Source organism: Papio anubis, chromosome 11 (genome assembly GCF_008728515.1).
Source record: "Papio anubis isolate 15944 chromosome 11, Panubis1.0, whole genome shotgun sequence".
NCBI lineage: Eukaryota > Metazoa > Chordata > Mammalia > Primates > Cercopithecidae > Papio > Papio anubis.
The window spans coordinates 89,122,303-89,145,822 of record NC_044986.1 but is presented as its reverse complement, the minus strand read 5'-3'; the positions used below and the strand labels follow the sequence as shown (position 1 = coordinate 89,145,822).

The window sequence follows — 23,520 nt, the reverse complement described above, 5'->3', positions numbered from 1 at the left end:
CCATTCCACCAGCTGTGGTCTTGCCTCTAGTACTATGTCCCACACCATTGTATTTTGGGAAAAGATGATTTGTTTTTTTGAGTTTCACAGATTTGTAGACAGAGAGGAATTTTACCCCAGGATGGACCATGACTGATTAAGATGATTTACAAGATTGAATTTAGGAGTTTTTGAATTTATTATATTTAGAACATTGGGAACAGGTGAATATATTTAGCACATAGGAAGGATATGAATTTTGGCGGGGATTGGGGGGCAGAGGGCAGGTTGTGGGTTGAACTGTGTCCTCCCAAAAAGACATGTTCAAGTCCTAACACATGGTACATGTGAATGTAACTTTATTTGGAAATAGGGTATTTTCAGATGTAATCAAGTTAAAATCAGGTCACAGTGGATTAAGTAGGCCCTTTTCTAATGACTGGTGTCCTTATAAGGTGAGGAAACTGTAGACACAGAGATACATTTGGAGGACACCATTTGATATGGAGGCAGAGACTGGAATGATGTGCATACAAGTCAAGGAATGCTGAGGATTGCCAGCAACAACCAGAAGCTAGGAAGAGGCAAGGGAGGATTCTCCCCAGCAGGCTTCAGAAACAACATGGCCCTACAACATTTTGGAGGCTTACACTCTAGCCTCCAGAACTGTGAGAGAATACATTTCTATTGTTTAAGCCACCCAATTTTAGGTACTTTGTCATGGCAGCCCCCAGGAAACTAATACAAATGGCAAAGGGACTCCAGAGCACATAGCTTGGGGCACCAAATCTGGAAGGCCCTAGCAAATAGACCATACAGACGCTCAACCCTCTTCTTGAGGATACTACCAGCATTGACTGTGCTAGAAACCTTTTTTGGGTATGGCACAACAATTCTTATCTGCATGGCAGATGCAGACCATACCACTCAAGAACTCCTGAGTGGACAATGTCACATGCTTAAATTTCTAAACATATCTAGTCAAAGAATGGTGCCACTTTACAGCCAAGAATACCTAGCAATAGACAATCTCTGGAGTATTCACTGGTCATATCATGCCCCATCTTATTCCCAGGAAGCAGTTACCATTGAGAGAGAAACTATACTGTTAAAGGAGAGCATAAAAAGCTGAATCCCTCTCATATCATATATACAAATTATCTCAAAATGGATATATAACCTAAATATAGGAGATAAAACCATAATACTTTTAGAAGAAAATATAGGGGTGAATCTTCATGACTCTGGATATGGCAATGTGGTCTTATACAGGGCACCAAAAGTGCAACCAGCCAAAGCAAAAAATAAATAAGATTTTGTCAAAGTTAAAAACTTTTGTACATCAAATGATGTTATCAAGAAAGTGAAAAGAGAAGTGACAATTCACTTTCTGAAACATTTAGCTTACACAATAAAAAACAGGTCAAGATCGGATGGGTTGACATTAGGTGGTGTAATGGAAAAATAATAACAATCCCTCACCCAGTTTTCATCCTTGAACCAGTTCTGAGATCCAGAGTTTACAGATGGAAGGAAAGAAGAATATTTGTGAGGGCCTCCCAAAGCCATAGCAATTATATACAATAGCTAGTCCCTTAACATTTCCCCCAAAGAGACTTGCTTTTTTTTTAAGACAGAGTTTTCCTCTTGTTGCCCAGGCTGGAGTGTAATGGCGTGATCTTGGCTCACGCAATCTCCACCTCCCAGGTTCAAGCAATTCTCCTGCCTCAGCCTCCTGAGTAGCTGGGATTACAGGCATGCACCACCATGCCTAGCTAATTTTGTATTTTTAGTAAAGATGGGGTTTCTCCACGTTGGTCAGGCTGGTCTTGAACTCTCTACCTCAGGTGATCTGTCTGCCTCGGCCTCCCAAATTGCTGGGATTACAGGCATGAACCGCTGTGCCCAGCCTCCCAAAGAGGTGTCTATGCATTTACCAGAGCAACAGTACACTGGCAAAAAAGGAATATTAGATCTTTGGAATGTTTATATTCAGAGTATAATCTGACTGAAACCAGGGAACCCAAAATGCCACTATTATGCATGTTATGAATGTACAAAGGCCAGATGTTAGAGTCCTCATCCAAGTCCATCTTAAAGTCCAGGGTATACAGATACGTCCTGCTGTCTTTTACTCCGCCCTTGAGTGAATAATTGGAATGGATAAACTTATCAGGCAGCAGAGCTTTCACACTGCCTTCTGGACTTGTGGAGTAAGAGCCATTAATTGTAGTTAAGGCCAGTGGTGCCAATTAAGATTTCCCTCTCCCTGGCTAAATTGGTAAATCAGAAGCAATACCAATCCCAGAATGGTCATAATCATAGCTGTTGTGCTAATCGTGCTTTTACTAGAAAAAATAGTAATCTCTGGAGCTTAATATGCAGCTATTAAACTGCAAAAGGATCCTTTTTAACTTCCCTGAAGAAGACTCAAATGCAGTTCACTTTGTTCTACACTAGATAGCAGCATATATTGTCTTGTCCTAGTCTTGTTAATTCTCCTGCCCTCTGTCACAGTGTAGTACACAGTGAGTTCCACAAAACATCACCCTGGCCACTACATGGATGGCACATCAATGGAACCTGGTGAGGAAAAAGTGGCAAGGACTCTGCATACCTTGGTAAGATAAGTGTTTACTAGAGGCTGAGAAACAAACAAACAAACAAACACACCTATATGAGCATTTTGGTGTCTGGTACAAGGTTGGACACTCCCCCCAGTGTTAAGATCAAGTTATTACACAACTTGAGTCTCCTACTGCTAAAAAAAAAGGAAAGGTATCTGAAAGGTCTGTTTGCACATGGGGGAAACACCTACTACACTTGGGAATATTGTTTTGTCCCACTTACTGGGTGCCTTGGAGGAAGGCCAGTTTTGAATGGGGCCCACAGCAGGAAAGGGTTTCACAGCAGGTTCCATCTGTTGTCCTTCATCCAATGGCACTAAAGTTCTCAGTGGTATAACATAACACTGTGTGGGGTTCTGACAAGCCAAAACAGCCCAGTAACAGCACAGTCCTCTAGGATTCTGGAGCAAAACTATGCCATCTGCAGCAAAGAACCTCTCGTTGTTTCAAAAGCAGCTCCTGTGTACTACTTGATCCTAGTACAAACTGAGCAGCTGACTTAGTGTAATCTATTGACTATGTGACTACAGCTGCCCATGGTGTGGGGTTACTTTCAGACTCACACCAAGTCATAAAACAGGCAGGGAAACAACAGTTTATTGTACAACAAAAATGGTACATTGGAAATTGGGCCTGAACAGGTCTCAGCAACTTAAGTAATTGATACAAATAGGTGACCCATGGCACTTACCTCTGTCATATGACTACCTCTACTTCAATTCATGTAGAGAGTTCAATAAAGATCTTTCTCTCTCAGTCAAGAATGAATACTCCATGGAGTATTCGCTGTGACAGAGTATAAGAGGAGAATCCTGGGCCTGGTTCTCTCACATTGGTGTCTTCCATGTCCACTAAAATTCCACTCAGGAATGTCACTGATAGATGGTGGTGATGGGGAAATCCTCACAATGAACACAGCTTCAAATTACACACTTGTTTATTATTATCTGTGGCAAGAAAAGTGAGCTAAGGTAATACCCAGATTTTTGAAGATTGGCAAACAGACTGATTGGTTGGAACAGGATTGGAAGACTGGAGCCAAGGAGGTCTTGTAAAGAAGAAGTGGGTTGGATATCTGGTAGTGCACACAAATTGTGCAGATCTTTGAGCCTTTTGTTAATGTCCGTCAAAGATCAGCTACCACAGAAGAAGCAGTGAACAGAATCATTTATCCAGTGGCTGTCAGCCTAGATCCCATGAGTGTTCACACAAGCCCAAGAATGGAGTAGCCATGACAGCAGGAAATTTGTGACCATTGGTTAGGCAAAGAGTTCTTAGACAAGACAAAGCACAATTCATACAAAAAAAAAATTGTAAACTAGATTTCACTAAAAGTGATAGCTATTGTGATTCAAAAGATAACACTGAGACAATGAAAAGATAAGCTATATATTAGTAGAAAACATTTGCAAGTAATATTTCTGATAAGTCTTATAACTTGAATATATAAAGACTTGTAATTTGGCCAGGCACGGTGGCTCAAGTCTGTAATCCCAGCACATTGAGAGGCCAAGGCAGGCAGATCACCTGAGGTCAGGAGTTCGAGACCAGCCTGGCCAACATGGTGAAACCCCATCTCTACTACTAATAAAAAAATTAGCCAGGTGTAGTGCTGGGCGCCTGTAGTCCCAGCTACTCAGGAGGCTGAGGCGGGAGAATTGCTTGAACCCGGGAGGTGGAGTTTGCAGTAAGCCAAGATATCATGCCACTGTACCCCAGCCTGAGTGACAGAGTGAGACTCTGTCTCAAAAAAAAAAAAAAAAGACTTACAACTTAATAAGACAAATAATCCAATTCTAAAAACATGCAAAAGACTTGAATGAGACATTTATCAAAGAAAATATATAAATGCAAGGGCCAGACGTGGTGGCTCACACCTGTAATCCCAGCACTTTGGGAGGCTGAAGCAGGTGGATTGCCTGAGGTCAGGAGATCAAGACTAGTCTGGTCAACATAGTGAAACCCCATCTCTACTAAAAATACAAAAATTACCCAGGCGTGGTGACCTGTGCCTGTACTCCTAGCTACTCAGGAGACTGAGGCAGGAGAATCACTTGAACCCGGGAGGTGGAGGTTGCAGTGAGCCATGAAGGCACCACTGCACACCAGCCTGGGTGATGGAACAAGACTCCATCTCAAAAAATAAAGAAAATACACACATGCAAACAAAGCAAACATCAGTAGTCACTAGAGAACTACAAATTAAACATACAATGAGATACCACTACATAATTACTAGAATGGTTATTATAAAAACAGACAATAACAAATGACGTTGAGGATATGGAGAAACTGGAACCCCTACAACATGGATGAACCTAAAACAATCATTTTGTTAAATAAAAGGAGTTAGACATAAAAGACTAAATATTTATATGAATGTTTAGAAAGACTTTTTTTTTTTTTTTTTTGAGACAGGGTCTCACTTTGTCTCCCAGGCTGGAGTGCAGTGGCACAATCTTGGCTCACTGCAACCTCTGCTTCCTGGGTTCAAGCAATTCTCCCACCTCAGCCTCCTGAGCAGCTGGGACTACAGGCACATGCCTCCACCTCCGGCTAAAGTTTACATTTTTTGTTAGAGACAGGGTTTCACCATGTTGGCCAGGCTGAAAGATAATTTTATAGAGACAGGGCAGATCAGTGATTGGCTGAGGGTTACAGTGGGAATTGACAGCATATTGGCGCGAAGGAATGTTTTTGGGTGATATAAATGTAAAATTGGATTGTGGCGATGTTTGCACAACTGTTAAAATTTAATAAATATCACTGAATTGTACATACAGTGGATGAATGTTAAATTACATAAATTATATCTCAAAAAAAAAACCTGCTAAAAAGCCAATGCAGACTGCTTTGAGGAAAAATGCCCTCTACAGATTAATTTTTCAGACTCCATAAACTTATTGTTAGGTGGAGAGGGCAAACATTTCAGGAAGAGCTCAAAAGGTGTCTGCTGAATATCAGTGTCAACTAAAATGGTGTTTTATGGTAATCTAGAAAGATAAGCCATTTTCAGAAGTGTCTTTTTTGATAACCCCTTGTCAGTGCTTTCAAGGGACAGGGCAATGAAGATCTTTTTCTCTCAGGCAGGGTGCAAACATAATTATAGAACAACAGATAATTTATTAGCTTACTCATCCAAAAATGTACCCAAGTACACAGAGCTGATGGCATTCAGCCTCTCTCTGGTACCTTTATTGTAAAAAAGTTTCTTCTCAGAAAATATGAACTCTGTAACATCAGCTGTGTTGACTGAGGAGCCTAGAGGAACAGAATACCAGCCTGTATTCATCTCTTTACAGGTGACTAACACAGATAGGGGAAGGAGTTATGTATTTCTTGATAAACAAGTATTTGCTCTGGACTAGAACAAGGGAAAAATTCCTCCAGCTTAGTTTACTAAGAACATCTGAAGTGTTAGGACACTACTTCCACTCTAGTAGGAAGTGGATGAATGAACCACAAGCTTTATCTTTTCTTTCAATTGTACTTACAACCTGCTTGGGGCCAAGCACGGTGGCTCACACCTGTAATCCCAGCACTTTGGGAGGCTGAGGCAGGTAGATCACGAGGTCAGGAGATCAAGACCATCCTGGCTAACATGGGGAAATCCCGTCTCTACTAAAAATACGAAATAAATAAATAAATAAGCCACCCGTGGTGGTGGGCGCCTGTAGTCCCAGCTACTCGGGAGGCTGAGGCAGAAGAATGGCGTGAACCCAGGAGGCGGAGCTTGCAGTGAGCCAAGATCACACCACTGCACTCCAGCCTGGGCGACAGAGTGAGACTCCGTCTAAATTAATTAATTAATTAAATTAAAAACCCTCCTGGATGAATAGAAGAAAAGTTTGGAAGGCAGATGTATAGTGAGGTGTATTTGGGAATGACTAATTTTCTCCCTTTCGGAGAGCTCTTAAAAAATGTATACTAGGGCTGGGAATGGTGGCGCATGCCTGTAATCCAGCATTTTGGGAGGCTGAAGCTGGAAAATCACTTCAGCCTGGGAGTTCAAGACCAGTCTGGGCAACATAGGGAGACCCTGTCTCTACAAAATAAAAAGTTAGGCCGGGCACAGTGGCTCACACCTGTAATCCCAGCACTTTGGGAGGCGGAGTTAGGTGGATTACGAGGTCAAGAGATCAACATGGTGAAACCCCATCTCTACTAAAAATACCAAAATTAGCTGGGCATAGTGGCACATGCCTGTAGTCCCAGCTACTCGGAGGCTGAGGCAGAATTGCTTGAACCTGGGAGGCGGTGGTTGCAGTGAGCCAAGATGGCATCACTGCACTCCAGCCTAGTGACAGAGCGAGGCTCCGTCTCTGAATAAATAAATAAATAAATAAAATTTTTAAAAAATAAAAAAAAAGTTAGCCAAGTGTGAGTGTGCACTCCTGTAGTCCCAGCTACATGGGAGGCTTAGATTGGAACATTGCTTGAGCCCAGAAGGTCAAGGCGGCAGTGAGCCATGACTGAACAACTGCACTCCATCCTGGGCAAGAGAGTGAGACCCTCCTATCTAAAAACAAAAATGTGTACTGGAAGCATACTTTAGCTCTGACAGTCAGGTTCCCACGTTGAGGTTGAAAAATGGTCTATGTTTTTGTTTTTCTTATACTTTGTTATTTCCTTTTTTTTTTTTTTTTCCTGAGATGGTGTCTCACTCTGTCTCCCAGGCTGGAGTGCAGTGGCATGATCTCAACTCACTACAAGGTCTGCCTCCCGGGTTCACATCATTCTCCTGCCTCAGCCTCTCGAGTAGCTGGGACTACAGGCACCCATTACCACGCCCGACTAATTTTTTGTATTTTTAGTAGAGACGGGGTTTCACCGTGTTAGCCAGGATGGTCTCAATCTCCTGTCCTCATGATCTGCCTGCCTCAGCCTCCCAAAATTGCCGGGATTACAGGCATGAGCCACTGCGCCCAGCCTTTGTTATTTATTTCTACAGTATTTTATTGGCCATTTATTATGCTAGATGTGAATACACTGATACAAAAATGTGAGTAAAACCTTGGCAGTTTTAGCACACTAGTAGTTTCAGGTATATTTGTTTTCAGGTATACTCTTTTGTATGGGGCTTTTTCTGTTTTTCATATACCAATTGAAGAGGTGGAGATTAGCTTCTGGCTTATCTGATGAACTTGAAATAGCCACCCCACAATAGGGAGGTGGGAGACAGATGGATTTCAATGGGATGTCATCATTATGAAAAGCATATAACCTTCTCCAAATAATTAAAAGCAGTAACAAAAGACAAAAAGAAGAAAGCCATTTGAATAAAAATTAACCTTATAAATGTAATAAACATTCTAATTCCTTTAACAACAAAAGACTGGGAGCATGTTGAAAAAACCCAGTAGCCAACCTAGGTCTTCAGATGTTTGACCAGCCAGAAGACAGTTTTTCATTTTCTAATCAACAGTTTCCATATTAAAGTGCAATATAATAAGTGATAAAAACCGGAATGAAAAATTAACATTAACTACAGATTAAAGATTTTAAGAATCATGCCTTTTAAAGATTAATATAAATAAAAAACCTTAAAAAATGTACAATTTTAAAATAAGTGTGTGAAAAAATACAATAAATGTGTATCCAAAATTGTACCAGAGTTATTAGAAAACCAGAAAAACTATAAACCAACTAAGAAATCAAATTAGTAATCAAAATCTATCTTTAAAGGTACAGAAAACACAAAAGGTATAATGGACATCAAAACTTGAAAAAAAATTTCTCCTGGCAAGTAAGGTGTAGGAAGAAACTTACATAACAGGATAGTGAATATAGACTCCAAGCCTACAGAAAGTATTCCAGTGTTGGCCGGGCACAGTGGCTCATGTCTGTAATCCCAGCACTTTGGGAGGCTGAGGCAGGCAGATCCCGAAGTCAAGAGATCAAGACCACCCTGGCCAACATGGTGAAACCCCATCTCTACTAAAAATATGAGATTTAGCTGAGCGTGATTGCGCACGCCTATAGTCCTATCTACTTGGGAGGCTGAAGCAGAATTGCTTGAACACGGGAGGCAGAGGTTCCAGTAGGTTGAGATCGCGCCACGGCACTCCAACCTGGCGACAGAGCAAGACTTTGTCAAAAATAAAAAAGTATTCTAGTGTTTGCTAACACTTCCTGAGTTATCTCTGAAAATCAGGTGCAAGGTAAGGATGCCAGCTGTCACTCTGTAAGACCAGTAAAAAGGGTGAGACAGGACAAGACGAACCTAATGGAGAATTAATTAAGGACGAATGGAAGAAAAAATACACAGAGATAGTAATACATGTAATGATAACTGTGGCATTATAATTCACTGGAGAAAAACGCTAATAACTAGGGTTCGCTGCAACTGGTATTATGTGGAAAAAAGTAAAATTAGATTTGTCTTCATATTATCTACGATAATGAGTTCCCGATTGAGTCAAGACTTAAATATTTTTCTAGTATTAAAAAATACTAGAAGTAGGCCAGGTGTGGTGGCTCATGCTTGTTTTCCCAGCACTTTGGGAGGCTGAGGTAGGAGGATTGCTTGAGCCCAAGAGTTCAAGACACACCTGAGCAACATAATGAGACCCTGTCTCTGTTGAAAATAAAAATAAAAAAAGAAAAGAAAGAAAAAAGAAAACACTAGAAATAGTATATTAATTTAAAAATTTAAAAAAAATTTAGGTTCACGGGTACATGTATGGGTTTGTTATATAGGTAAGTTGAATGTCATGAATTTTGGTTTACAGATTATTTTGTCACCCAGGTAATAAGCATAGTACTCCACAGGTAGTTTTTCGACATTCACCTTCCTCCTATCCTCTACCCTCAAATAGTCCCCAGTGTCTCTTGTTCCTTTCTTTGTGTTCATGTGTACTCAATGTCTAGCTCCCACTTATAAGTGAGAATATATAGTATTTGGTTTTCTGTTCCTGTGTTAGTTCACTTAGGATAATGGCCTCCAGCTCCACCTTTTGTTGCTGCAAAAGACATGATCTCATTCTTTTTTATGGCTGCATAGTATTCCATGGTGCATATGTACAATATATTCTTTATCCAGTCTACTATTGATTGGTATGTAGGTTGATTCCATGTCTTTGCTATTGTGAATAGTGCTGCAATGAACATATGTGTGCATGTGTCTTTATGGCAGAATGACTTATATTCCTTTGGGTATATACTCACTAATGAGGTTGCTAGGTAGAATGGTAGTTCTGTTTTAAGTTCTTTGAGAAATCACTAAACTGCTTTCCACAGTGGCTGAACTAATTTACATTCCCACCAGCAGTGTATAAACATTAAACAACGTTTTTTCTTTTTTCTTTTTTTTTTCTTTTTTTTTTTTTTTTTTTTTTTTTTGAAATGGAGCCTCGCTCTGTCACCCAGGCTGTGCAGTGGCATGATCTCAGCTCACTGCAACCTCCGCCTCCCAGGTTCTCCTGCCTCAGCCTCCCAAGTAGCTGGGATTACAGGCATCCGCCACTACGCCCAGGTAATTTTTGTATTTTTAGTAGAGACGGGGTTTCGCCATATTGGCCAGGCTGATCTCAAACTCCCAACCTCAGGTGATCTGCCCACCTCAGCCTCCCAAAGTGCTGGGATTACAGACGTGAGCCACTGTGCCTGGCCTAAACAACATTTTTTGAAAAATATCATTATATTGGCTGGTCATGGTGGCTCACACCTGTAATCCCAGCACCTTGGGAGGCCGAGGCAGGCAGATAATGAGGTCAGGAGATCGAGACCATCGGGCTAACATGGTGAAACTCCATCTCTACTAAAAATACAAAAAATTAGCTGGACGTGGTGGCACGCGCCTGTAGACCCAGCTACTCAGGAGGCTGAGGAACGAGAATCCCTTGAACCCAGGAGGTAGAGGTTGCAGTGAGCTGAGATTGTGTCACTGCACTCCAGCCTGGGTGACAGAGCAAGACTCCGTCTCAAAAAAAAAAAAAAATCACTATATTGAATTAAATAAGAACTTTAAAAAAAACTCAAATACAAAAAAATCAACAGATCAGCCTAGATAAAAACATTCTCATAAAGCCAAAGGCACTGCATAAGTAAAATACAAGAGAAAAACTTGGAGAGTTGGTAACAAATATAATACACAAAGAATTATTCTCCAAAATATATAGAAGAGCCTTAAAAATAATGTAGAACCTTATACGAAAATTAATTCAAGATGGATTAGAGACTTAAATGTTAGACCTAATACCATAAAAACCCTAGAGGAAAACCTAGGTAGTACCATTCAGGACATAGGCATGGGCAAAGACTTCATGTCTAAAACACCAAAAGCAACGGCAGCAAAAGCCAAAATTGACAAATGGGATCTAATTAAACTAAAGAGCTTCTGCACAGCAAAAGAAACTACCATCAGAGTGAACAGGCAGCCTACAGAATGGGAGCAAATTTTTGCAATCTACTCATCTGACAAAGGGCTAATATCCAGAACCTACAAAGAACTCAAACAAATTTACAAGAAAAAAACAAACAACCCCATCAAAAAGTGGGCAAAGGATATGAACAGACATTTCTCAAAAGAAGACATTCAGTCAGCCAACAGACACATGAAAAAATGCTCATCATCACTGCCCATCAGAGAAATGCAAATCAAAACCACAATGAGATACCATCTCACATAGAATGGCGATCATTAAAAAGTCAGGAAACAACAGGTGCTGGAGAGGATGTGGAGCAATAGGAACACTTTTACACTGTTGGTGGGATTGTAAACTAGTTCAATCATTATGGAAAACAGTATGGCGATTCCTCAACGATCTAGAACTAGATGTACCATATGACCCAGCCATCCCATTACTGGGGATATACCCAAAGGATTATAAATTATGCTGCTATAAAGACACATGCACACGTATGTTTATTGCGGCACTATTCACAATAGCAAAGACTTGGAATCAACCCAAATGTCCATCAGTGGCAGACTGGATTAAGAAAATGTGGCACATACACACCATGGAATACTATGCAGCCATAAAAAAGGATGAGTTTATGTCCTTTGTAGGGACATGGATGCAGCTGGAAACCATCATTCTTAGCAGACTATCACAAGAACAGAAAACCAAACACCATATGTTCTCACTCATAGGTGGGAACTGAACAATGAGATCACTTGGACTTGGGAAGGGGAACATCACACACTGGGGCCTATCATGGGGAAGGGGCAGAGGGGAGGGATTGCACTGGGAGTTATACCTGATGTAAATGACGAGTTGATGGGTGCAGCACACCAACATGGCACAAGTATACATATGTAACAAACCTGCACGTTATGCACATGTACCCTAGAACTTAAAGTATAATAATAATAAAAAATAAATTTTAAAAAAATCAAAAAAATAATAATATAGAAAAATGATTCAAAAATAGTAATCTGTTCACAAAAAAACATAAATATAGGATATATAAGCTCATTAGTAATCTGAAAAATGCATATTAAAATGACAGGGTTTTCACAGAAGTTACATTGGCAAGAAGTCTAAAGTCCGACAACACCAAGTGTCAGCAAGGAAGCAGAGTGAGTGGCAGTCTCACGTGTAGTACCACAGATGACAGGAGGGAATTGTTCAAGCAGAGCTATGTTAAGGGCATGCAGACCATTCAGCCTTCTTCTGGATACTCTGAATCTTATCTCTGGATGAAGCAAGACCACTGAAAAACTGTCCACTTGAACCCCAATGTTTTCATCTCCTGAAAGACTTTTCTTTGAATTCTCTTTTGCTGTCAGAAAGATCAGAGGCAAATCTGCAGCTCAACTTGGATAATCTGGGACATTACAGGACCTGCATGTATCGAAAACTGACTTTGCTCAGTTACTGACCTGCTACTTTATAGTTTCCCTGATATTGAGTTTTATCTATTTCTATTTTTTTCTGTTTTAATTTCTGTCCCCTTATAAATCTCACAAAGTCCATTGTAAAACAAAGTGAGAATAAACAACTCACCTGAGGTCCGTTCGTTTCTTGTTACTCATGGAGAATGGAAGAGAATTATAAAGGTAAAGCTGGGGAAGAAGGAAAGAGAATGAGATCCTGTGCAGCCTGGCTGCCATGCAGCACACAGACTCACCTGCCTACAAAACTTGCATGCAAGGCCCCTGGGGGCAATGTCCCTTTAACCCTAAGAACAGGAAAGACCCTGTGGAGGAACACCCACATGTCCATGCTGACTCTGACAGGTCACCACAAATTTAGACATGCAATTCTTCATTAAATCAGTGTAAATATTTCCTACTGATTCACAAAAAATGCATGTTCCCCTCCCATTGGCTAAAAGAAAAGTTTAAAACAGCAGACAGTCAATTAAGCAAATTACAATACAGAAAAGAAAGACTGAGCCGTCATTACACTGGAAAAAATGCCCTGGCTGTACTGTTTCTTAGCCTTCTTAATGATAGCACTTGTCCCTTCAGTTAGAAAATCCTCCTCAACATTTCCAGAAAACAATGGGGGTGCTTTAATTGTTTATTTTAACTCAGTTGCAGTTTCTCAAAAGCATCTTTTAATTTTAAAAACTTGATGTGGCTTAATTGTTTAAGACTGGATGGCACTTAGACTTTTTTGTTTTTTGGTTTGAGACAGGGTCTGGCTCTGTTGCCTGGGCTGGACCACAGTGGCACGATTCACAGCTCACTGCAGCCTTGAACTCCTGGTCTGAAGCTCAAGTGATCCTCAAGTCACAGCCTCTTAAGTAGGAGGACTACAGGTACGCACCACCACAGCCAGATAATTTTTTTTTTCTAGAGACCGGGTCTCACTATGTTGCCCAGACTGGTCTTGAATTCCTGGGCTCAAGCAGTCCTCCCACGTTGGCCTCCCAAAGTGCTGGGATTACAGGCATGAGCCACTGAGCCCAGCCCTAATGAGTTATTTTCTGAGTATGCCACTAACAAATGACATGATTAAATAAGTCATATCTTCTAGGCCCATTTTTTCACCTTTATACAACACTGTCACTTGATTTTTGTAACATCAGAATAGGAACAATGATGCATCTCTACAGGCTTCAAAGACAATGAGTAGACAGGAAGGGAGCAGCAGGGACGAGTTCCCCATCTAGGCGATGCCTTCCCCAGACTGTGTTCTCACAATCCTCACAGTGGGCAGTGACATGTCCTCTCCTGTGCTGCCTGCCCCTTGCTCACGCTGGCAGCTAATCTCCTCCTGAAAGCCCATCCACTGGACAGTCTGCCGTGGTTTCCGCATGTGCTGACATCACCAAGTGTTACTTAACTGTACAGGAGCAGCAAAAATGTCTTCAGTAAACAGGCAGTTCCGGACATGTTCCTTCCTGGCCCTTTCCACTCTGCTCTCAGGCTCTGCTGAAAGGTCTCAGATCAGAAGTGTGACCCTCCACGTGGGTTCTTAGGAACTACTCCTTATTACCTCACAAGCTTCTTTGTTCCAAGGATGCTGGGACAAGGGGACAAAGTAAATTCAGTTGGAATCTTCAACCTGACCTTCAGATAACATACTTTCTCTGAGAATCAAGGCCTGGGCCATCTACGAATTCAAACAGAGTCCTTCAAGGACAAATGCTGGACAAGGCTTACCTGGCTTAGAAACTTCAATCATACTGCCTGACCCTGGAGCTCAGAAGAAACATCAAGAATCCCAGAAACACACGGGGCCAAGTTTCCTGTGAAGGCACATCAGCGCTCAATGCTGTGAATAACGATGCTGGGTTTTAGACACGGTGGATAATTAAAAAGAACAAGGAGACATGGAGAACAGAGTTCAAACTAGGTTCCTGCAGCTGCTGGTTATATGATCTTGGGTAAGTCAGTTCACCTCTCTAAACTTGTTTTCTTTTTCTTTTCTTTTCTTTCTTTTTTTTTTTTTTTTTTTTTTTGAGACAGGGTCTCTCTCTCTCTCTGTCTCTGTTCACCCCGGCTGGAGTGCAGCGGCGCCATCTCGGCTCATCGTCGCCTTCGCCTCCCCGGCTCGAGCGATCCCCCCGCCTCAGCCTCCCACCCGTTTGCATTACTTGAAGCCCACGCACGCCTCCCGCGACAGAGACGCCAATGCCCCTGGACCTTCGCCCAACCCTCTGGGGCTCACCCGCCCCTCCCTGCTCCCCAGTGGTGTGGCCCAGCCCCTGAGGGGAGTCAATTTACCAACAGGGGTTGGGGGGCCCGCGCCGGAAGGCGTGCCCCCCCCCCCCCCCCGCGCCAATACCGGAAAAAAAGTACATTTCCCATAAGCCTGTGCACTCGCTCCTGCTCCCTGGGAAATGTCAGCGTTTCCAATTTATTTTAAAGGTTTCTGTTACACGGTGCCCTTCTAAACACCGCCAAGTTATGGATGCGAATGTGACTACTGACATAACAAACAAGTCAAATGCATAGTTTTGTATTGGATATGGTGTAAGCAAATCAACTGTAAAAGACATTTTAGGAACAAATAGGATAATTTTTATTAAAATTGAACTATTTATAATATTAAGAAATTATTGTTACATTTACTGGTTGCGATACTAATATGCATTGTGGTTCTGTAAAAAATGTGCTTAACTTTTAGAAATGCAATACTTAAGAATTTCAAATGTTTTGTGCAAAAAGTAACAACAAATATAGCAAAATATAGTGTTTAATCTAGGCAATGAAAATATGCCACGACTGGGCGCAGTGGCTCATGCCTGTAATTTCAACACTTTGGGAGGCCAAGGCGGGCAGATCACTTGAGCTCAGGAGTTCCAGACAAATTCGGGCAACATAACAAGACCTCCTCTCTACAAAAAATACAAAAACTTAGTCGATCATGATGGTGCGCTCCTGTAATCCCAGCTACTGGAGGTGGGGCAGGCGGCGATGGGCACTGAGGTGGGAGAATTGTTTGAACCCACGAGGTGGAGGTTGCAGTGAGCCAGGACGGCACCACTGCATTCAAGCCTGGGCGACAAAGGGAGACTCTGTTTCATAAAAAAAGAAAAAAGAAAAAGAAAAGAAAATGTGTTCTGTGAAATAATAGGCATATTATTTCTACTTTATGTTTGAAGATTTTCCTCAGAAAAAAATCCAAATGAATTCTACATACACCAGTTAGGTCCATAGAATACCCATATGTTTTAAGACTAGTTTTTCCCATAAGAATATACCTTAGAAATGACACATCCTTAACATATACCTACAACCACGGTAGCATATTTATTCTTTAATATTGTTTTTTAATTTGGGCATTAATTTGGATATTTCAGAGTGCAATCTACTACATTAACTGTACCTGAGGGTGGTAGTTTGAATATCTATCTTGTTATAACATCAAACTTCAGTTCATAAATTGAAGATTTTCAGGAATACTTTTTCAGCCTTGTAACTAGCATTACTACTTAATTACTGAGTAGAAAACATAATTATACATTATTGAAATGATTATTTGAATTATAATAGTGAATCTTATTTATTTATTTATTTGAGACAAGGTCTCACTCTGTCACCCAGACTGGAGTGCAGTGTTGCGATCTTGGCTCACTGCAACCTCTGCCTCCCTGACTCAAGTGATCCTCCCACCTCAGCCTCCCGAGTAGTTAGGACTACAGGCACCTGCCACCACACCCGGCTAATTATTTTTTAATTATTTGTAGAGACAAGGTCTTGCCATGTTGGCTAGGCTGGTCTCGAACTCCTGGGCTAGAGTGATCCACTCACCCTGCCTGGGTTGCCCAAAGTGCTGGGATTTTAGGAATAAGCCACTGCATCCAGCCTGATATTAATAATGTGAATCTTAATATCAAGGATGAGTTATCAAATAAAGTTTCCAAGTTCATAAAATGAGAGTATGGGTCATTCATAAGCATAAAGTAATGGAGTTCATTCTTCTTTAATAGCTAAATAATTGTATAATGATAATAAACATTATTTATACTTTATTTTGTATATCAGCTTATAAATTCTGATTCATTACAAGTTTATTTTAATTTGGAAGTGTAGGGTCCAGCCCCACAGGGTCGGTGGGTTTTTCTCCCCGTGTGTGGAGAGGAGAGATTGTAGAAATAAAGACACAAGACAAAGAGATAAAAGAAAAGACAGCTGGGCCTGGGGGACCACTACCACCAAAACACGGAGACCAGTAGTGGCCCCGAATGTCAGGCCGCGCTGATATTTATTGGATACAAGACAAAGGGGCAGGGTAAGGAGTGAGAGCCATCTCCAATGATAGGTAAAGTCATGTGGGTCACATGTCCACTGGACAGGGGGCCCTTCCCTGCCTGGCAGCCGAGGCAGAGAGAAAGAGAGGAGAGAGAGAGAGAGAACTTACGCTATTATTTCTGCATATCAGAGACTTCTAGTACTTTCACTAATTTGCTACTGTTATCTAAAAGGCAGAGCCAGGTGTACAGGATGGAACATGAAGGCGGACTAGGAGTGTGACCACTGAAACACAGCATCACAGGGAGATGGTTAAGCCTCCGGATAACTGCGGGTGGGCCTGACTCATGTCAGGCCCTCCAGAGGAGGTGGAGGAGTAGAGTCTTCTGTGAACTCCTCTGGAGAAAGAGAGACTCCCTTTCCTGGTCTGCTAAGTAGTGGGTGTTTTTCCTTGAGACTGACGCTACCGCTAGAACACGGTCCGCTTGGCAACGGGCGTCTTCCCAGACGCTGGCATTACCGCTAGACCAAGGAGCCCTGTGGTGGCCCTGCCCGGGCGTAACAGAAGGCTCACATTCTTGTTTTCTGGTCACTTCTCACTATGTCCCCTCAGCTCCTATCTCTGTATGGCCTGGTTTTTCCTAAGTTATAATTGTAGAGCAAGGATTATTATAATATTGGAATAAAGAGTAACTGCTACAAACTAATGATTAATGATATTCATACATAATCATATCTATTATCTATATGTACTATAACTATTCTTATTTTATATATTTTATTATACTGGAACAGCTCATGCCCTCAATCTCTTGCCTCGGCATCTGGGTGGCTTGCCGTCCACAAGAAGGAATCATATTATGTCATTCTGTGTTCCACTCCTAAAAAAAGATATAGTTACTAAGTTGTATTAGGCCAGTGCTCCCACTTCAACACCTGGAAAAAACACTAAACAAATAATAACAGTTGTATTTTTTGTATTTTCAAAGACGTCGGAGAGTGGTAGAAGCAATGAGGATAACAAAAATTCAATTCTAGAGAGGAGGAGCCCTGCCTGGGCACCCTGAGGATTTCTAGCTTTTTCTTCACTAGGTCATTTACCATTTCTCCACATGAGCTGAACCTAGGCAATTGTACACTATTGAGTTGCCAATGTAATTCAATGGGAAAATAAGATCTGTACAATAAATGATGCTGGTACAATTTAATATCTGAATGCTAGTACTAATGAAAAGAAACAGGGGATAGCCAATTAGTTTCAGATAGAGCAGACTTTAAAGCAGGTTATCAGAGATATATGATACATGCTCAACCAATCAGAAGCAGCCAACTAACTTACATAACTAGGGACTTTCTAATGGAATAGATCAAATAAGGCAACTGTACAACTGTAACCCATCAAATATTTTCTTTATTTCCACATTCACTCTGTAAAAACCTGTCCCTTATGCTTCTTTTGGTTTGGTGTTTCTTGATTTACAAATTGCTTTTGCTCAAATAACCTCTCCAAAATTTTTCATCATGTCTCAGTTTTTCTTGTAAGAGGAGTATATAAGGGATCATTGGGTCAATATGCATGATAGAGCCATTCTCTGGGATAGGGAAATTGTATACAAATATTCTCACTTAATAATATCCTTTTTATATTTTTGCATCATTGTAAAAAAAGTGTTGGGTGGTTACCTACACAATGTTAAGAATATTCACCAATAGCATATTATATATAGAGATACACACACACATGCATATGCACACACACATGCAGATTTTTGCATTTGCAGGACACATATGAATACACGCAGTACAAACATGTACATTTGAACATTTGTGTACAAGCATTTGCAGGACAAATATGAATACACGCAGTACAAACATGTATATTTGAACATTTGTGTACAAGCATTTGAGTATCTGTTTTCATTTCTCTTCGGTATATTTCTAGGAGTAGAATTGTTGAGCAAGATGGTAAAATTATGTTTAACCCTTTCAATCTGAACAATATTGCATTGTATGCACATACTACAATTTGTTTATCCATTCATCCATCAATGGACACATGGGTTGCTTTCACTTTTTGGCTTTTGTGAATAATGCTGCCATAAACATCGATGTGAAAATATCTTTCAGATTCTGCTTTCAATTATTTTGGGTATATACTCAGAAGTGGAATTGCTGGATCATATAGTAATTCTATTTCTAATTTTTTGAGCAACTGCCACAATAGCTGCACCATTTTCCACAGCAGCTGTACCATTTTACATTCCTATCAACAATGCACAAGAGTTCCAACTTCTCCACATCCTCAACTACACCTGATATTTTTAATTCCTATCTTCTTTCTTTCTCCCTCCCTTCCGTCTTTTGATAGTAGCCATTCCATTGAGGATGAGGTAGTATCTCATTTTGGTTTTAATTTGCATTTCCTTAATAACTAGTGATGTTGAGTGTCTTTTCATATGCTTATGGGCCATCTGAATATCTTTTTTTTTAATGTCTACTCAAGTCCTTGGCCCATTTTTTAATCAATTTGTTCATTTTGTTGTTGTTGAGTTTTAGGAGTTATCTATATATTCTGAATATTAATCTCTTATCAAATATGTGTTTTGAAAGATTTTTCACATTCTGTGTGTTGCCTTTTCATTGTTGATAGTGTCCTTTTAAAAAACATAAAGGTGTTATAAATTTTGATAAAGTAAAATTTGTCTATATTTTCTTTTGTGGCTTGTGCTTTTGGTGTCATATCCAATAAATCATTGCCAAATCCAGTGTCATCAAGCTTTCCCCCTGTGCTTTCTTCTGGGAGCTTTACAATCTTAACTCTTACATGTAGGCCTTTAATCCATGTTGAGTTACTTTGAGAATATGGTGTTAGGTAAGAATCCAACTTCATTCTTTTGCATGTCAATACCCAGTTTTCCCAGCATTTTTTTTTTCTTTTTTTGAGATACAGTCTCACTCTGTCACCCAGGCTGGAATGCAGTGGCCCCGTCTCTGCTCACTGCAAACTCCAACTCCAAGGTTCAAGTGATTCTCCTGTCTCAGCCTCCTGAGTAGCTGGAATTACAGATATGTGCCACCACGCTCACCAGCATCATTTTTTTAAGACTGTCCTTGCCATTGAATGGTCTTGGTACCCTTGTCTAAAACCATTTACTCATACTTTTGAGGGCCTCTTGGCTTTCTATATTTTTCATTGTTCTATACATCTGTCTTTATAGCAGCACCACACTATTACACTCTTATGATTTATAGCTTTCTAACAACTCTTAAAATCAGGAGGTGTGAGAGCAGGAGGTGCGAGATCTCCAATGTTGTTCTTTATTAAAATTATTTTGACTATCGGGGGTCCCTTTGGATTCCATATAAGTTTTTGGATATATTTTTCTATTACTGCAAAAACACCTTTGGTATTTTGATAGAGATCGCACTGAACCTGTAGATTGCTTTGGGTAGTACTATATAATATCTTAACAATATTAAGTCTTCCTATCAATGTACATGAATGGATTTATACATCTCCATTTATTCTTTAATACATTTCAGCAACATTTTGTAGTTTTCAGTGTACAAGTCTTTTGCCTCCTTGATTTATCTTTTCTGATGCTATAGTACCTAAAATTGTTTTCTGAATTTCCTTTTAGGATTTTCTATTGTTAGTATATACAAACACAAATGATTTTTGTGTGTTGATTTTGTATTCTGCTCCTTTGCTGAGTCTATTTATTCTAACCATTTTTAGTGGATGGACTCTTTAGGGCTTTCTACATATAAAATCATATAAGAACACACAAAAAAATTACTTCTTTCCAATCTGTATGCCTTTTATTTATTTTTTATTGCCTATTTGCTCTGGCTAGAACTTCCATATTATGCTGAATATAACCTTTCAGTCTTTTACCCGAGTATGACATTAGCTGTGTATTTTTAATACATGGTTTTTATTACATTAACGTAGTTTCCTTCTATTTCTGTGTGTTGATTTATCACATGTGCATTGCTTATCATGAAAGAGTGTTGAAATATGTCAGTGGTTTCTCTCTTCATCAATTGACATTATGTTTTTCCCTCCATTCTATTAATGTGATGTATTACATTACTTGGCTTTCATATGTTAAGCCATACTTGTATTACAGAAATAAACAGAAAAAATTCCTGCTTGGTCATGGTATATAATCTTTTTTTCTTTTTTTTTTTTCTTTGTTTTTTTCTGAGACAGAATCTCGCTCTGTCGCCCAGGCTGGAGTGGAGTGCAATGATGTGACCTCACATTACTGCAACCTCCACTGCCTGGGTTCAAGCAATTCCTCTGCCTCAACCTCCTGAGAAGCTGGGATTACAAGCACACCCCACCACACCTGGCTAATTTTTTGTATTTTTAGTAGAGATGGAGTTTCGCCATGTTGGCCAGGCTGGTCTCAAACTCCTGGCCTCAAGTGATCCACTTGTCTTGGCCTCCCAAAATGCTGAGATTACAAGCAGAAGCCACCATGCCCAGCTGGTACATATTTTTAATATGCTGCTGAGTTCAGTTTGGTAGTATTTGTTGAAGATTGTTGTTCATAAGGGATATTACTGTTCATAAGTGTTAGTGTTCATAAGGGATATTACTGTGCAGTTTTATTTTCATATAGTATCTTTGTATGGCTATGATATCAAATTAATACTAACCTCACAGAACAAATTTGGAAATGTTCCCTTCATTTTAATTTTTTGGAAGAGTCTAAAAAAGACTGATATTAGTTGGTCTTTAAATGTTTGGTAGAATTCACCAAGGAAGGCATCAGGTCTGGGGCATTTCTTTGTCAAGAGTTTTTTGATTACTGATTCAGTCTCCTTATTAATTATGTACTTACATAATTTTCTATTTCTTCATGAGTCAGTATTGACTTATTTCAATGATACTGTGTTCCTAGATATTGAGCCATTTCATCCATGTTATTCAATTTGTTGTAGTAAGTTGTTCTTAGTACTCTCTTATATTTTATTTCTGTAGAATCAGTCTTTATATCCCTGTCTTCATTTCTGATTTTCGTAATTTAAGTCATTTTCTTAGTCTAGTTAGATAAGGGTTTGTCAATTTGGTTGATCTTTTCAAACAACCAATTCTTGGTTTAATTGATTTTCTCTATTGTTTTTCTATTCTTTAATTTTTTTTTTTGTCTCTGTCCTTATTTCCTTCCTTCTGATACCGTTGAGCTTAGTTTTTTGTTTGTTTGTTTGTTTGTTTTGAGATGGAGTCTAGTTCTGTCACCGATACCGGAGTGCAGTGGCATGATCATGGCTCACTGCAGCCTCCACCTCACAGGTTCAACTGATTCTCCCACCTCAGGCTCCTAAGTAGCTGGGATTACAGGCACCTGCCACCGTGCCTGGCTAATTTTTGTATTTTTAGTAGAGACAGGGTTTCACCATGTTGGCCAGGCTGGTCTTGAACTCCTGACTTCAGGTGATTCACCCGCCTCAGCCTCCCAAAGTGCTGGGATTACAGGCATGAGCCACTGCTCCCAGCCTTTAGTTAGCTATTTTTCTAGGTCCTTAAGATGTAATGTTAGATATCTGATTTGAGATTTTTCTTCTTTTTAAATGCAAGCACCTATAGCTATAAATATCCCCTTTAGCACAACTTTTGCTGCATCCCGTAAGTTTCTGTATGTTTTGTTTCTGCTTTCAGTCATCTCTGAGTATTTTTCAATTTCCCTTGTGATTTTTTTCTTTTACTTATGAGTTGTTTAAAGGTATATTATTTAAATTATTTCCACAAATGTATAAATGTTCCAGTTTTCTTTTTATTATTTTCTAACTTCATACTGTTGTGGTCATAGAATATACTTTGTATAATATCTGTATTTTAAAATCTATTGAGACTTAATTTGTGACCTAACATATGGTTTACCCTGGAGAATAACTAATGTGCATTTGAGAAGAATAGGTATTCTGTAGTAGTTGTTGTTGGATATAGTGTTGTGTATTACTTGATCCTAAAAGGGAGTACTGAGGCAAATTTTTAAATGCAGACCAGGTCTGGATAATCCTAGAGCAGACAAAGCCAGTTAGGCCCTAAAAATAACCTTAACCTTGATTGAACTGCAAACATAATTTAATTTAGATGTCTGTTAAATCAAGTTGGCTTATTGTGTTTTTAAGTCCTGTGTTTCCACCTTCTATCTCACTGTTCTATCCATTATTGGAATGACATATTGATGTTTCCAACTATTACAGTAGAACTGTCTATTTTTCCCTTTAGTTCTGTCAATTTTCACTTCATTTATTTTGATGTTATCTTATTAAGTGCATAAATGTTCATTATTGCTGTATCTTCTTGCTGTATTGAACTTTTACTAACATACAATATCCTTCTTTATCTCTTGTGACCTTTTTGATTTAAGGCCTATTTTGTCTGATGTTAACATACAGTTGACCCATGAACAACATGGGTTTAAACTGCATGGGTCTATTATACATGGAGTTTTTCCAACATATTGGAAAAGATTTTTGGAGATTTGTCACAATTTGAAAAAAAACTTGCAGATAAACCATGTGGCCTAGAAATAGTGAAAAAATTAAGCAAAAGAGGTATGAAATAAATGTATAAAATATATGAAGATACTAGTCTATTTTACCATTTACTATCCAGAAATATACAAATTTCCTATAAAAAGTTAAAATTTAATAAAACATGCACAAAGAAAGACTATACATGGCACCATTAGCAGTCAAGAGAAATGTTAACAGACATGAAGAGGTAGTATTAAATCATAACTGCATAAAATTACCTGTAGTATATAGTATACTACTATAATAATTTCACAGCCAAGTCCTGTT

General features: G+C 39.6%; 1 long non-coding RNA gene across 1 annotated transcript in view; it reads left to right on the top strand.

Annotated features, from left to right (window-relative positions):
- Positions 1-13,768: 13,768 nt before the first annotated feature.
- LOC103887429 overlaps positions 13,769-23,520 on the top strand; it is a 29,076-nt gene continuing 19,324 nt past the window's right edge. Inside the window, exon 1 of the long non-coding RNA XR_001906284.3 lies at positions 13,769-14,387. This is a non-coding gene — a long non-coding RNA (uncharacterized LOC103887429). The remainder of the gene's footprint in view (positions 14,388-23,520) is intronic.